Source organism: Musa acuminata, chromosome BXJ2-11 (assembly GCF_036884655.1).
Source record: "Musa acuminata AAA Group cultivar baxijiao chromosome BXJ2-11, Cavendish_Baxijiao_AAA, whole genome shotgun sequence".
NCBI lineage: Eukaryota > Viridiplantae > Streptophyta > Magnoliopsida > Zingiberales > Musaceae > Musa > Musa acuminata.
In genome coordinates this window covers 12169520-12187739 of record NC_088348.1, presented here as the reverse complement: position 1 = coordinate 12187739, position 18220 = coordinate 12169520, and positions in this window count along the sequence as shown.

Genomic DNA, 18220 nt, shown 5'->3' with positions numbered 1-18220 from the left:
AACTTTATTCAAGTAAGCTCACAAATGGTTTTCCTCCTTGATGCAAAAAGATAATGACAAATAAAAAAGAAGTAATGAAAGCTATCTCCATGTCATGTTTTCCTTGAGATGTTTGTATAATTGGTATCCTATCACTCATTGTTAAAAAATAACATGAATCATTACCGCACTTGTGCTTAAAGTTTGCCTAAATAGTTCTTCTTTTTGTTGATGACAAAGGGGGAGAAATACATGGTAAATTGATGATAGAATTGCTATGAGTACCATATTTGAATTATATTAAGATATCAAAAGCTTGCATCGAAATATATGATAAATTGGTAATAAAATTGCTATGATTGCCATATTTGTACTATGCCATATTTGCACTATGTTAAGATATCTAGAGTTTACATCGCAATTCTACAAATTGATATCTTGTTATGTGATGAAATGCTATGATTGCTAAACACTTGAAATGTTTGCATTATGTTAAGATATCAAGAACTTACATTGTAATTTTCATGTTGATATCTTACCATATGATGAATTTCTATGATTGCTATCTTTCATATTTGAATTGTAAAACCTGAAAATGGTTGTCAAGCCTTGACATCATTTTCAAAGAGATACATTATGATAGGAATCATGATGAGAGTATTGATAAGGTTAAACGATCTTAACTTATCAATATGTCTCTTGAATTCAAAAGCTTTGAATTCAAGAATGACTTATCTCAAGTATGGCATATAGATAGGAGGAGTTAAGGTTAACTCCGTTATCAATTTATTGTCATCATAAAAAAGGGGGAGATTGTTGAATCTCGGATTTTGATGATGAAGTCAATTGTCATTTGTTATCTAATCCCTATGTTGAGATAAGTGTGCAAGATTAACTACAATGAAAGTAAGACATGTAGCAGAAGTTGCGCCGGAGTCAAGACCATGATCACGTTGGCGGTTCGAGAGTTCGTCGGAAGTCCGAAGGTCGTCGGAGGTTCTGCGAGAACAAATCTGAGAAGTCTAGGAGCTTGCCAAAGAAGCTCATCGGAACTCGCCAAGTGGATCGTTGCAAGTCCAGGAGTTTACCGGAAGTCCGCCGGAGCATCGCTGAGGGTTCGTCGGATGTTCGCCGGAAGCTCGCCGGAAGAAGCGATTAATGCACCGAAGTAAGTTACAGTATTAATGTCTTAAATATCATAGTTAGCATGTAGATTAAATTAGGAATGAGAGGTGATCCCATTAACTTAATCTGGGGGCAATTGGGCCCTTCATAGACCCAAATTGGGCCGAATGGATCAGCCCATTCGGACCCAGAATTCCTGGTCGACGGTGGCACCGCCTAGGAGCTCAGTCTCCCAGGAATGCTGGGCGGTGGTACCGCCCCTATCAGGCAGTGGTACCGCTTGAGCTCAGTCTTCGAGTGAAGCTAAGCGGTGGTACTGCCCCTATCAGGTGGTGGTATCACTTGAGCTCAGTCTCCGAGTAGTGTCAGGCGGTAGTATCGACCAGTTCTGGCGATGGTACCGCCAGGACCCCGGAAATCCGGGAGATGACACTTTTGAGCTCCAAATTCAAACCAGTTGGGGCCTATATAAACCCCACCCTTTTCTACATGAAAGGGCACCGAAAGCTTGCATTTATTCTGAGATTTTGAGAGCTTAAAAGTGTTGTAAAAGGTTAGGAGTTCTTTTCCTCTTTCCTTTTAAGTTTTGATCATTCAAGAGAGGAGTGGAAATCTATAAGGGTTGTCTCCTAAGCCTATCAAAAGGAGTAAAGCTGTAAAAGGGTGGTTGGCCTTCACCTATTAAAGGAAGACCTCTAGTGGACGTCGGTGACCTCATCGGAGGAGGAAGCCAAAAGTGGATGTAGGTCAAGATTGACCGAACCACTCTAAATCTCGGTTTGCATTTACATTCCGCTCTTTATCTTAACTGCAAACTACCTCCATTGCTTTTCTTTAACTGTACTTCGCTTAATCTTAAGTTGAAGAACTTTCCGAAATGGTTTTTCATCGAAAGTGTTTTTATTAAATCGTCGAAAGTTTTCCGCAGCACTAATTTACCCCCACTCCCCTCTTAGTGCTCTTGATCCTAACAGGTACCACCGCCTGACAGCCTCAAAGACTGAGTTTGGGTGGTACCACCTCGCAGACCGACGGTACTATCGCCTGACATAGTATCGGAGATTGTGCCATGACGGTTTCACTTGTTGGGTCACTGTTTGAGACTTTTCTCTTGGCCCAACACAGCCCACACTTGGGCCCAATTGGCCCCTAATTAGGTTGGCCCAATTCCAACCCAATTATGTGCTAACTACGAATTTAAGGCATACACTAAGCTAAATTAGTCTGGTAAGTCTAGGTTTCTTCCGACAAGCTTCCAGCGATCTTCCAACGAACTTCCGATAATCTCTTGGTAATATTCCAATGGACTCCTAGCAAGCTCCTAGACTTTTCGATCAATTTTGGCTGAACTTCCAATGAACATCCGGACTTCCAACGAACTCTTGAACTCCCAACGAAATCTCGTTCTTGACTCTAGGACTTCATTTTGCTTTATACCTTAATCACTATCATAGTTAATCTTGCACAAGTAAAACCTGCTAGTCATAGGTGCCCAACAAGCCAATCATGTGAGTGATAACATGTGTGACTTGACACGCAATCGTTTTGTTTGTTATATTTTAGCATTTATTAATATATATATATATATATATATATATATATATATATATATATATATATATATATTATGATGTCCTTTGATCTATGTAATGGGAATTGGATCGTGATGAGATCACGATAATGAGATCGATTCGCCTTTAAATACAAATCCTAAATAATCTCGGTCATACATTACTCGAGAGAGACATCGAGATAACCAGACAGACTTGTGTGCTGTATACCCATCCATATGATGGATGCAGTTAGTCTCATAGTTGCTCATGTGGGGACACTAGGGATACAGTACAAGTGCTCATTAGAGAATGAGTTCGCTGATTGATCCGCTTACGAAATGTTGGATGGTTGATGATACCTTATTGTCAAACAATGATTCCATAGTCCTAATGTTGTATCTAGTCATTAGACTTGAGATACCAAGGATGTCCTGTATGAGTGCTCCACTCTTTGATACCGGACTTATAGGTTTGGATGTCCTCGATATAGTACAATCGGTTATCGGGAGTGGCAGTCAACCTTATGAGGGCTATTGAGTGTCGCTAGAGGATCATCCACTCTTGGTGTCATGAGAGGAATATCTCATGTGTTCTTGCTCAGACAAATTCATGGCCAGGGTCATTTGGATTGAGAAAGAGTTCTCCGGGAGAATCCGATTAGAGCAAGACTCGAGTAGAATTTGTATGGGTTTGACAGCACCATGCTCGGTATACGGTCTCTAGGATATTAGATGGATGAGGGACTATAGGTACACGGTAATTGAGGACAGACAGGTCCAATGGATTGGATTCCCCTGTATCGTCTGGGGACTACGGCGTAGTGGCCTAGTATGTCCGCAGTCGATGAGTCGAGTGAATTATTATGGAGATAATAATTCACTGAGCTAGAAGGAGTTCAGACAGGTATGACTCAGGGCCAGCTCGATATTGGGCCTACAGGGTCACACACATATGGTAGGCATTGTGATGAGTAGAGGTTCGGATATGAGATATCCGTCGGAGCCCCTATCTTATTGGATATCCAATAAGCCCATGAATTATTGGATCTTATGGATGAAATCCAATAAAAGCCCATAAGAGATTATTGGATAGAGATTCGTAGCTCTATTGTGTAGATCACCGCTAGAGAGGAGGACGCTTGACCTCCTTCATCCTCTCCTAGAGATCTACAAGGATTTAGGGATATACGATCTCCCTAAGTAACACAATCTACTCTATACGTAATTTTAAGTTTCATGAATTTTTACGCACCAATCTTCGCACAACGACGAACAAATCTTTGGGAAATTAGGGATTTTGTTTTTCGTTCTTCCGATGCGCATGTGATGTCGCCTCCAAGATTTTCCACAATACTTACTTCGATTTAGACAATTATTACAAAGCTTGAATCATATTGTCCGGCATGTCATTGGTTCATCGGCGCATCGTCCTCTCTTGTGGCCTATTGCCCAATCGGCCAGTTGACCTCCGCAACTACGATATCCTTGGCGTAATTTTTGCTCTTCTTGGCTTGATGCCTGAACTCATAGCCGAAAGCCTTCTGCCGATACATCGACTGATCCTCTAGCTCGACGTCCAATATTTTAACATGTTCTACTCCAACCCAACATGATTCTTCCTGCTTTAATTGTCTCTCTTTGATCGAAACCTCTTGCGTCACTCAAACACATATTAAATCATAAACACTATCAATTAGTTTCATCATCAAAATCTGAGTTTCAACACGCTTGACAAAGCTCGAAGATCGAGCTCTAGCGGTACCATCACCTGACAAGGGCGGTACCACTACCTGGCAGCATTATTTGCTGATGGTACCACCGCCTATACCACTTGGGAGATTGAGTCACCAAGCGGTGCCACCACCGACCGTGACTTCAAGTACTGAATGGGTTGTTCAACCAGCCCAATTCAGCCCTGTTAAGGGCCCAGTTGGCCCCTAATTGATTTAATGGGATCCCAATCCTAACTCAACTTAAGGCCTAACTATGATAATTTAAGACATTAACTAAGTAATCTTGGTCTGGTATGTCAATTGTTCTTATGGCGAGTTTCTGGCCATTTTCCGACGAACTTCTAATAATCTCTTGGCAATGTTCCAATGGACTCCTGGCAAGCTACTAGACTTTATGATGATATTCTTGGCGAGTTCTGACAAGCTTTTTTAGCAAGCTCCTGGACTTCTCGGTCAATTCCGACAGAACTTTCGATGAATGTCCGGACTTCCGACGAACTCTCGAACTCCCAATGAAATCTCGATCTTGACTCCAGCCCAATATATACTTTATGCCTTACTACTATCGTAGTTAATACTGCACACTTTTCTCAACATATAGATTAGATCATACACTTTACCAATTGATTTCATCATCAAAATTCAAGATTCAACAATCTCTCCCTTTTTGATGATAACAATCAATTGATGACGGAGTTAACCTTAACTCCCCCTATCTATATGTCATACTTGAGAAAAGATATTCTTAAATTCAAGGCCTTTGAATTCAAGCATCATACCGATAAATTATATTCATTTAAACTTATCAGCATACACATCATGATACTTATCATGATTTACCAATTCAAAATACGATAGCATATATTTATAAAGAAATGATGTCAACATCCATTTTCAAGTCTAATGATGATAAACAATCATCATTTTCAAGTATGATACAAATTTCAAATATGAAATTTAGCAAGATGATAAAGATAGCAATTCATCATTCCATGACAAGATATCAATTGTAAATCGCAAGTTGAGCTCATGATATATTATCATAATGAAAGACATTTATTAAGCATTCATGAAACATTTCAAGTATTTATAGTACATTTTAATATGTTTCAAGCATTTATGACAAGATACATTTTATACATTTGTCTTAAATATTCAATTTGTTATCAATTTACCATATTTATCCCCCTTTGTCATCAACAAAAAGGAGAACCATTCAACAATGCAAGTGTCGTAAACAAAATTAAGCAAGTTTCACACCAATTTATCCGATCCATAAAGGAAGGTAAGCAAAAACTTTTCATGATAACCTTTTTGGATAAGCTAGAGTTTTTACTCGAGGGCTTTTTGGTTCTTCATTAGATGTGCAAGTTTCATTCTTCCTTTATCATAAAAATAAGAAGAAGAGGAAGAAGGGTAAGGAAAGAATCCATGAAGAACCAAATTTATGATTTGAAAAGAATCCATTTAATCATACTTCAATTTTAACAAAGAGAAGGGATTCATGAAAAGGATCAAGGTATCCATGTGAAATCAAATCGCCATTCTTGCAAGTAATTATCACACACTAAAATTCATCTTTCAAGGATCAAGATATACATTGGAATTCATAAAATTCATCTTTCACGAGAAGAGTAAGGAAGAATTCATGGGAGAGGAGCATCAGGAATAAAACTTCATAAGTTAAATCCGTTTCTTATTAAAAATTCACAAGAGTGAAATACGTGAGAGATGCTTTTATCAATGAATTCTATAAGTGAAGTGATTAAGTGTATCAAGAATCATTAAGTGATGGAGCAAGGGTATGAAATAAATTTGATACCAAGTAATTTGATATTCCGGATTTCATAAAGGCCTTAGATACGAAATAAAATAATTTCATGAATGCCTTAAAAAAAAAATTGAGAAAGTCCAGAAAAGATATACATCAAATTCATGCATTCAGACAATTTAACATCCCTAACTCTCTTTTAATAAAACTAAATTATTCATTTAAAGGTTTTGTGAAGATATCGGTTAATTAATGTTTCGTATCAATAAACTCTAAAGATATGTCATGGTTATTAACATGATCTCTTATGAAATGATGCCGAATGTCAATATGTTTAGTTCTAGAGTATTGAATAGAATATTTTATTAAATATATTGCACTCGTGTTATCATATTTTATTGGAATGTTCTTAAGGTGAATCTTATAATCTTCTAATGTATTTTTCATCTATACAACTTGTGCACAACATGCACTTGCCACTACGTATTCGGGTTCGGTTGTAGATAGTGCAACCGAATTTTGTTTCTTAGAAGACCAAGAGACAAGTGCATGACCTAAGAATTGACATGTTCTGAATGTGTTTTTTCTATCTATTCGACATCCAACAAAATCCACATCAACATAAGCAATTAGGTCAAAGTTTTCAGATATTGGATACCATAATCCTAGATTAATGGTTCCTTTAAGATATCTAAGAATTATTTTAACTACTTTAAGATGAGATAGCTTAGGATTAGATTAAAACCTAGCACAAACTCCTACGCTAAACATGATGTCTAGTCTAGTTGCGGTGAGGTATAGTAAACTACCTATCATACTCCTATAAGCTTTTTAATCAAAGCTTTCTCCACTTTCATCAATGTCTAACTTAGTAGAGGTACTCATAGGAGTATTGATAGCCTTTGAACTATCCATACTAAACCATTTTAGCAAGTCTAATGCATATTGCGTTTGACTAAGAAAAATACCATTACTAAGTTGTTTGATTTGTAAGCCTAAAAAGAAAGTTAGTTCACCCATTAAACTCATTTCAAACTCTTGGCTCATACTCTTGGCAAACGATTCGAATAAAGATTCATTTGTAGATCCAAAAATAATATCATTAACATAAATTTGAACAATAAGAAAGTTTTTTTTAAAATTTTTAATAAACAATGTATTATCAACCTTGCCTTTAGAGAAATTATTTTGGATAAGAAAGGAGCTAAGTCTCTCGTACCAAGCCCTTGGGGCTTGTTTCAATCCATAGAGAGCTTTAGTCAATTTAAACACATGATTCGAAAAATTATCATTCTCAAATCCGGGAAGTTGTTCAATATAAACTTCTTCGGAAATAAAGCCATTAAGAGAAGTACTTTTAACATCCATTTGAAATAACTTCAAATTATTACTACTAGCATAGGCAAGGAGCATCCTTATGGCTTCTAATCGTGCCATAAGAGCGAAGGTTTCGTTATAATCGATACCTTCTTCTTGGTTGAAACCCTCAGCCACTAATCTAGCCTTGTTTCTAACCATGATACTAAATTCATCTTGCTTGTTTCTAAAAACCCATTTAGTACCAATAAATAAATAGTCATTTGGCTTAGGAACAAGCTTCCACACCTCGTTTCTCTTAAGTTGGTTCAACTCTTCTTGCATTGTGATAACCCATGAATCATCTTTCGAAGCCTAGTCAATGCATTTAGGTTTAATTTGAGAGAGAAAATCGGTGTTGGCACAAAAATTCTTAAGAGAAGAATAAGTTTGAACCCCTTTTGATGTCTCTTATGATTAGTTCTTTAGGATGAGCATCTATATACTTCCATTCCTTGGATAAAGATATTTCGGAAGAAGATGCATCCAAGTTGCTGAATGGAGAAAGGGTTTCATTTAAATTCAAAGCATCAAAATTAACATCTTCATCAAAATCATTTTTCTTAACTTTGAAAACTTCATTAAAAATAACATGAATAGACTCTTCTATAACCAAAGTTCTTTTATTAAAAATACGAAATACTTTAGAAATAAAAAAATAGCCAAGAAAAATTCCTTCATCGGATTTTGCATCAAACTTTCCTAATGTATCTTTTTCATTCAAGATAAAACATTTACAATCGAAAACTTCAAAATATAAAACGTTGGGTTTTTTGTTATTCCATAATTCATAAGGAGGTTTGGAAAGTAATGGTCTTCCTAGAACCCTATTCATGACATAGCATGTCATATTAACGGCTTCGACCCGAAAGTATTTGGGTAGGCTATGTTGAACTAATGGTCTTCCTAGAACCCTATTCATGATATAGCATGTCATATTAACGGCTTCGGCTCAAAAGTATTTGGGTAGGCTATGTTCGTTCAACATAGCCTACCCAAATAGGAAGAGGGGAAGGTTGCGATTGGGAAAGAAGAGAAGGAAAGGAAAAAGAAGAGGGAGAAGAGAGGGAAGAAGAGGAAGAGGGGAAGGTGGCTGCGGCTACGGCAGCGGCAACGACGATGGTTGCAGCAGCGGCGGTGGCTGCAGCAAATGTATTTGGGAAAGAAAAAGAAAGGAAGAGAAAAAAAAAGAGGGGGGGGGGGGGGGGGTGGTGCTGCGACCGTGGCTGCGACTGTGGCAATGGCAACGGTTGGGAAAAAGAAGATAGATACAGAAAATGAAACAGGGAAAGGAGATGGAGGAAAAGTAAAAAAAGATTTGAGCTTACACCTTCTTCGGATCTTTGGATCAAAACCTTTGAAAGGCAAGTGTTTCGATCTTTCCTATTGCAAGTATTCTATTCTTTCCTATTGCAAGTGTTCTATCCTTTCCTGTTGCAAGTGTTTTGATCCCTCCTATTGCATGGGTTTCAGTCTTTTCTATTGCAATTACATCTCTACTTTTGCCTTGAATATGAAAACTTTGAATTGCTCTAGCCTTGCAATCGATACATCTCTTGTTTAGACGTAATGATTTGAATCTGGAAAACTTTTGAGATTCTAACCCTTCCACCTTTTTAGCTATAAATCCCTGCATAGATTTTCAAACTGGACAAAATTGTTTAATCAGAATATAGACTCGTAAACTTTCTTTTGACAACTTATTTGAATAATTTGGAGTAGATTTGCCTATCTAAACTTCTGTTTCGATTGACCCTATGGATTTTGCAAAACAGAGTCCGTACCTTCTGACCTTTTGATACTAAACTGCTTATAAGTCAATGCTAGGAATTATGATTTATGCAAAATTTACTTTGTTGGAGACTAGACTCCTAGATATTTCTTTTGATGCCTAGAATGAAAGATTTTGAGTACGAATACCTGCCCAGCTATCTGTTGAATCCGATCCTATGAATTCGGCCAAATAGAGATTTTATTCTTCGACCTTTGTTTACCAAATTATTTGTAACTCTCTGTTGGGAACTTCAATTCGTATGAAGTTTATTTTATATGAAAGTAGATTGAAATATCTTTTGAATGATATATTTCTGAGTAAATAGAGCACAATTGATAGTTTGAATCATTGGTTCAATGTGCCTGTCATATTCTGCCAAAAATCGAGCTTTGGTTGATTTCTCCTGTTCTTATTCTATTCCCTTTGGATATTGATTTCATCTAGCATTTTTTCTTCAATTAAGCTTTATATTACTGCTTTAAATTCTTGTATGCTCTTTTCCTTAAATTATTTGCATTCTTGATAAAGTAAAGTTTGTGTTGTATCGTATTATTTCGTATGGACACATGTATGTTTCATTGTTCTGTATGTGCTTCCGATATGTGCCAAAATCCTTGTATGCTCTTGCCTTTATTTCCTTTCAAATTTGAATGCATTTGTGAGAGATTATGTTTGTATCGCATTGACTCATAAAGGCATATATATTTTTTGTTGTTCTGCATGTGCTTCAGATATATGCTATTTTTATTGTTCACACTGTCCTTTTGTACTCTGGTGTTTGTGGGATATTCTAGCCCTTTGCCAGAAATGGTAAAGGGATTATGCTTAGAGCCCGCGATGCTCTACCGACCCCCTCTGGCTTCACTTAGACATGGGTGGATGGAGTTCCCAAACGTGGGAGATTTTTGTTTGGTGGTCATTCAGAAATGGATGAATCACGTTTTGTTTGTGGTTCCACTACACTTTTTGTATGTTTGATATGATATCCAAAGCTTTGGTTATATGTTTCTATACATGCTTTGGATAAGAATGATATGAATGCAACGTCAAATACGATGTTTGAGCTTTTGTTTCGTATTTGTTCTTTGATATGCTCTGAAATGGTTCATATGTTGTTGATTTGCTTTGAAATATTTCATATACCATTGATATGTTCTGAAATGTTTCATTTGTCATTGATAAGCTCCGAAACATTTCATACGCCATTGATAAGCTCCGAAACATTTCATTTGTTATTGATATGCTCTGAATTATTTTATTTGCTATTGATATGCTCCGAAATGTTCCATACGCCGTTGATATGCTCCGGAACATTTCATACGCTATTGCTATGCTCCAATTACTACATATTCCATTTGTTATGAACCAATTATGTTTTGAATGAAATAACATTTACGAATTTGTATCTAATGAAATATTATCCTTGAATCACTTGTATTCTGCTTAGCATTGTTATACCTTGTTTGTTTGAAAACTGTCCCTTTTTATTCTGGATATGTTTTATCATTTGATGAGATGTTTTTAGCTCATTCTGTTGTTATCAATCTTTTAGGTCAACTTGTCACTCTCTGATATGTTTGTATTGGGCTGAGGCAGTGAAGAGCTATTCAGAATTGTGGGCTAAGTCTTGTTGGTTGTTATATTAATGTTGAATAAGCATATTTTGTGTGTAATGAAAATGTTATCGATGAACCTGAATAGATATATTATGTAAAAGTGTTAGAAGATCTCTCTTATTTGGAATTTCGGAATGTTAAGTTTAGTCTACAATGATATGGACCGGCGGTAAATGGTTGGAGTTCTGATTGTATAAATTGCTTTACTTGTGGAATTATAAGTGTTGTTAATATTTTGTTAAGTTGACTTGAGTTTCTATTAATGTGAATTATTGAGTGATGTGATATATGATTATAAATTGCATAGGTTTTATGGCTGTGAATTTCATTGAATGTTTCTTAGTGTCCTCAAATGTTAGTTTGTGGATCCTAGATTGATTTGTGATGAAAAATTTTAAAATTATCGATTTGAGGGGGTATGACAAAGGTGGTTTCAGAGCATAGTTTAAGGATCACTGAAATATTTGATATGTTGATATGCAAAATATATTGAGGTCTAGAAAACAATAGTGATCGAAGAAAATTTTATTTGATGTCTTTAGGAATCTAGGAGGACGAGGACATTTGGTCCTCCTACTTCATGTGCTTCTAATAAATTAAGGAGGATAAAAGGGTTGATCAGTGATATTAAATCAGAGTGACGCAACAGAAGCATAATGAACCTAATACATTGGTGGTAGAATAGTGGTAGAAAAATGGATAATGCGAACGGAGAAGATATTTGACGTACGAAATTATTCTGATAATCAAAATAATTTCTAGAGATCAAGGACAGGAATAGCAAGGATAAGTTTACCAATAAAAATACAATTGAAAATGAATTAGAAAATGATAACAAGATAGTCAAGACATTTGGATTTGAAAATGGAAGTCACCATAAAAGACTCAATCCTGTGTAAGATGCAGGCTAAATTATGAAACAAGTTTGTGTTTTCAAGTGATTGGAGTCTATTTTGTTTGTGGAAAGCTAGATTATAAAATAAAATACTGCCCTTTGAACAAGAAGAAAGAGTCACTACCTCCTAAATCATCAGCCCATGTTAGAGTGTATATTATCACTGAATATGATTCTAAAGCTTTTGAATTAGTGGTTGAAGGTATTATTCATGTTTTTGAAAGAATGCAAAAAAATTTGTTTGACCATGGGTCTCATCTATGATTTGATTCATAATATTTTGCTTATCACTTGGGCATTCAACCTAAACCACTGGATTATATACTATTTGTAAATACGACCATTGGGGATTATTTGATAACGAACTTGATCTAGTCATCTTGTTTGATTTCTATTGGAGAACAAGAATTTCTTGCTGATTTGGTTCTCCTAGAGATTTAGAGTTTTGATATTATACTTGGTATAGATTGACTATCTTCCTATCATACTAGTATAGATTGTTATACACAATGATCAATCTTGCATACTAGATCATCCCATCTTTTATTTTGAGAGTAATGGGTATGATTTACCTCCTTCTCTGATGTATCCCAAGATGACTTGCTAGGATTACGTCCAGACAAAGAGGGTGAATTTGCTTTTGATTTGGTCTTTGGGATAATTTCAATACCTAAGCCTCTCTATAAAATGAAACCATTTGAGTAAGTAGAATTGAAAAAGCAACTATAAAGACTATTAGATAAAGGTTTTATTTGACCCAGTGTTTCATCATGGGGTGCTTCGGTGGTGTTAGCTAAGAAGATGGATGGAACATTGAGACTTTACATTAGTTGTAGATAATTGAATCAGGTAACCATTAAAAAAAAGTATCATCTACCCAAGAGTAATGACCTGTTGATCAATTACAGGGTCCATAAATATTTTTCAAGATTGATTAAAAGTCGGGTTACCACGTATTGAAGATCAAGGAAGAGGATATTTCAATTACTCTTAGATGATTGTGTAATTGTATTCTATTGATAAAACTATTTGGGAGCTGGAGAAGGAATAGAAGAAAAACATAATCCGCATCTTTTCATCGATTGAGATATGACCAATTTAGATGACTAAATTTTCTTTAGGGGGGGAGAGTGTAATATCCCTCACGTCTGAAATTTATTTATAAGGACGCATTTGTAAATCGGAAGACCTATATGTAAATATAGCAAATATAGTTATTAAACTATTATGCTATAGAAAAAAAAAAGAAAAAAAGGGAAATGGCGGTTTTATCCCATCGCCTCCTACGCACTTTGTTTCCCTGGGAAATATAGAGAGGATCCGTGGAGCGTTGGGGAGAAGAAGAGAAGTAGAGAAGAAGGGAAGAAAAAGAAGAGGGAGAAGAGAGGGAAGAAGAGGAAGAGGGGAAGGTGGCTACGGCTATGGCAGCGGCAACAATGGTGGTTGCAGTAGTGGCGGTGGCTATAGCAGTTGTGTTTGGGAAAGAAAAAGAAAGGAAGGGGAAAAAAAGGGGTTGTAGTCGTGGCTGTGGCTGCGGTGCAATTGTGGCAGTGGCAGCAACGGTGGCTACGGCAATTGCGGTTGGGAAAAAGAAGATAGATACAAAAAATGAAACAGGGAAAGGAGATGGAGGAAAAGTAGAAAAAGATTTGGGCTTGCACCTTCTTCGGATCTTTGGATCAAAACCTTCGAAAGGAAAGTATTTCGATCTTTCCTATTGCAAGTATTCTATTCTTTCCTATTGCAAGTGTTCTATTCTTTCCTATTGCAAGTGTTTTGAACCTTCCTATTGCATGTGTTTCAATCTTTTCTACTGTAATTCCATCTTTGCTTTTGCCTTGAATATGAAAACTTTGAATTGCTCTAGCCTTGGAATTGATACATCTCTTGTTTAGACGTAACAATTTGAATCTGGAGAACTTTCGAGATTCTAACCCTTCCACCTTGTTTTAGCTATAGATCTCTGAATAGATTTCTAATCTGGACAAAACTTGTTTGATCAGAATATAGACTCGTAAACTTTTCTTTTGACAGCTTATATAAATAATTTGGTGTAGAATTGCCTGCCTAAACTTCTGTTTCGATTGACCCTATGGATTCTACAAAACAAAATATGTACCTTCTGACCTTTTGATACTAAATTGCTTATAAGTCCATGTTGGGAATTCTGATTCATGCAAAATTTACTTTGTTGGAAACTAGACTCCTAGATATTTCTTTTGATACCTAGAATGAAATATTTGGAGTATGAATACCCATCCAGTTATCTATTGAATCCGATCCTATGAATTCGGCCAAATAAAGATTTTGTTCTCCGACCTTTGTTTATCAAATTATTTGTAACTCTCTGTTGTGAACTTCAATTTGTATGAAGCTTGTTTTATCTGAAAGTAGATTAAAATATCTTTCCAACGATATATTTCTGAGTAAATTAGAGCACAATTGATAGTTTGAATCATTGGTTCAATGTGCCTCTCAAATTCTGCCAAAAATCGAGCTTTGGTCGATTTCGCTTGTTCTTATTCCATTCCCTTTGGAAATTGATTTTATCTAGCATTCTTTCTTCAATTAAGCTTTATATTACTGCTTTGAATTCTTGTATGCTCTTTTCCTTAAATTATTTGCATTCTTGAAACCTATTATATAAAGTTTGTGTTGTATCATATTTTTCGTATGGACACATGTATGTTTCGTTGTTCCGTAAGTGCTTCTGATATGTGCCAAAATCCTTGTATGCTCTTGCCATTGTTTCCTTTCAAATTTGAATTTATTTGTGAAAGATTATGTTTACATCGTATTAACTCATAAAGGCACATGTACATTCCATTGTTCAATTGAATCTCGTATTTTGATGACAAATTTGAATTTATTTGTGAAAGATTATGTTTACATCGTATTAACTCATAAAGGCACATGTACATTCCATTGTTCAATTGAATCTCGTATTTTGATGATGAAACCACTTGATATGTGTTTATGTTTTAATCTGTGTTTTGAGTGACGCAGGATGCTTCGATCATGATGAGACAATTAAAGCAGGAAAAATCATATTGTGCCAGAGGAACATGTCAGTAGATTGGACGTCAAGCCGGTGGATCGGTCAACGTATCGACAGAAGGCTTCGGGACGTGGACTCAGGCATCGGACAAAGAAGAGCAAGTATTGTACCAAGGATATCATAGTTGCAGAGTCAACTGGCCGATTGGGCAATAGGCCACAGGAGAGGACGATGCGCCGAAAAATCGGACGAAGTGTCGAGGGACCAATGGCATGCCGGACAACTTGGTTAATTGCTTAGGATTAATTGTCTCGATCGAAGTTTTGTTTTACATGTGCAGGATTAACTATGATGGAAGTAAGACATGCAATAGGAGTTACGCCGGAGTCATGACTATGATCACGTTGGGAGTTCGAGAATTCGACGAAAGTCCGGACGGTCGTCGGAGGTTCTGCGGGAACAAATTCGAGAAGTCCAGGAGCTTGCCAAAGAAGCTCGTCGGAACTCGCCAAGTGGATTGTCGCAAGTCCAGGAGTTTGCCGGAAGTCCGTAGGAGCATCAACGAGGGTTCATCGGATGATCGACGGAAGTTTGCCGAAAGAAACGATTGACTTACTAGAGCAAGTTGCAGTAAATGTCTTAAGAAATATCATAGTTAGCACGATGATTAAGTTAGAAATTGGAGGTGATCCCATTAACTTAATATGGGGGCAATTGAGCCCTTGATAGACTCAAATTAGGCCCTGCCAAGCGGTGAAACCACCCCTGACAAGCGGTGGCATCGCCCAAAGGCTCAGTCTCCGAGCTCTGTCAGGCGGTGCAACTGCCCCAGTCAAGTGGTGCAACCGCCAGACCCCAGAATTTTGGGAGATGACAGTTTTGAGCTTGGAATTCAAACTGGTTTGGGGCCTATAAATACCCTACCCTTTCCTGCATGAAAGGGCACCGAAAGCTTGATCTTACTCTGTGATTTTAGAGTTCAAAAGTGTTGTAAAGTCTAGAAGTTCTCCACCCTCGTTTCTTCCAAGTTTTGATCTTTCAAGAGAGGAGAGAAAAGTTTGTAAGGGTTGTCTCCTAAGCCCGTCAAAAGGAGTGAAACTGTAAAAGGGTGGTTGGCCTTCGCCTATTGAAGTAAGGCCTCTAGTGGACGTTGGTAACCTCGTCGGTAGAGGAAGCCAAAAGTGGATGTAGGTCAAGATTAACCGAACCACTCTAAATCTCGGTTTGCATTTACATTGAGCATCTTATCTTTACTGCAAACCTCCTCAATAGCTTACTGCCTTATGCTCATTTACGAACGTGTTTCATAGTAAAGTATTTTCCGAATCGGCGTTAAGACGAAAATCGGTTTTATCGTACGAACATCATATTTCAATTTGCGCTTACATTCTGATTTCTATCTTAACTACAAACTGCCTTCCTTACTTTACTTCAAATACGTTTCCGTAAGCTTTCAAAGTTATTATATGCACGAAACAACTTTTACGTCAGAATCAGATTTCAACGTACGAACGCAGTTTTAATCGTCGAAAGTTTTCCGTTGCACTAATTCACCCCCCCCCCCCCCCTCTTAGTGCTCTTGATCCTAACAATTGGTATCAGAGCCTGGTATTTCTCATTTCAGATTTACACCCGAGAGAAATGGCTCTTCATGTCTTTCAAGAGGGCTTTTCGATTGTTCGTCCACCGTTGTTTAACGGATTGGACTACACTTATTGGAAAACTCGAATGAGAGTTTTCTTGATTTCTATGAATTTGGATTTATGGAATATTGTTTAAAATGGTTTTCAACTTCCCTCTAAACCGATGAACGAATGGTCGGATTTGGAGAAGAAGTATTTTTCTTTAAACGCAAAGGCTATGAATGCCTTATTTTGCGCTTTGGACAAAAATGAGTTCAATCATATTTCTACGTGAGAAACGGCTTTTGATATTTGGCAAACACTTGAAATCATGCACGAGGGAACTAATAGAGTCAAAGACTCGAAAGTTAACATTTTATTGCATGATTTTGAGCTTTTTCAAATACAACCAAGCGAGACTATAGGCGACATGTACACCCGTTTCACAGATGTCATCAATAATCTAAGAGTTCTTGGTAATTCTTTTTCGAATTTTGATCTCGTAAGCCAGATCTTAAGATCCCTTCCAAAAAGGTGGGATCCTAAAATAACTGCAATACAAGAGATAAAAAATTTAAATGATTTTCCATTAGAAGAATTAATCGGGTCATTAATGACCTATGAAATGACACTTTTGGAACATTTTGAACCCGACGAGCACTTAAACCACCTTCCAAACAATATGAAGGATTTGGAACTCCGGATAAATGAATACCACTTGAGCGATGACTCAAGTGATGAGGACAATGATGAACTTGAATTTTGAACACTAAATCTTAATAAGTTTATTAAACAAAAATCTAAAATAAACAATGAACTTGAACGGAGGAAGAGGCCAAAGAAGAGGAAGAATACAACTTAGGATGAATCGAGCTCCTCCGAAGACAAGGAGAAAATCAAGAAAGGCAAGGTGGCAAACTACGCCTTAAGGACATTCAACGATGAGGTAATCGAAACCCCCTTAATTTATTTTAAAATTACTTGATTTTTTTATGATGAATTTTCCTTTTTTTTGTTTAGAATTAATTTTCTTGAAAATTACATGTTTTATAATGAAAATGCAAAAATTAGGAGTCATGCTTATCATTCTAGTAATTTCAAAAATAATCATGAAAATTACATGTTTATGATAAAAAAAATTAAAAATACCTTATGAAATCATACTATATGTGGTTAAGAAGTAATAATGTGTATCATGTTTGATTAACATTGTTGAATGGTATCATGTTTGATTAACTAATTTCTCGATTTTGATTAAATGAAATCATGTTTGATTTGAAGTAATGCATAATGATGTAATGAAAATATTAAATATTTTGATACCATGATTGACAATTTTATACATGAGATTTTAAGTCATACATGATGATAAGCATGTGTTATTTTCATGAGTGTATTTTAAAAACATATGGCAAAACTATGTCCGAATGAATGAAAGTGTTAAATTTCATTTTCGGATTTTCTTGACCATAAAAATTCATTTTTGAGAATCTATTGATCTTGATGGTTTTATGACGAAATTCATTTTTCGATCCTAAATGTTGATGCATGTTTTTATTTAACATAAATGAAAAAGCATGCTAACATGAGATCAATCACTTAAAATAAAATACTTTAAAAAAAGGAGAAATATATTATCAATGAAATCATGAATCTACCTATGTTATGAATTTTGTGAACCATAAAAAGTGATTTTGATGATTTGAATTTGAAATGAGTTTTATCAAAATCATGATATTGATTTCTTGGAATAACATGAGATTACCTTTGATGATCATTTTGATTCATGGAATTTTGGA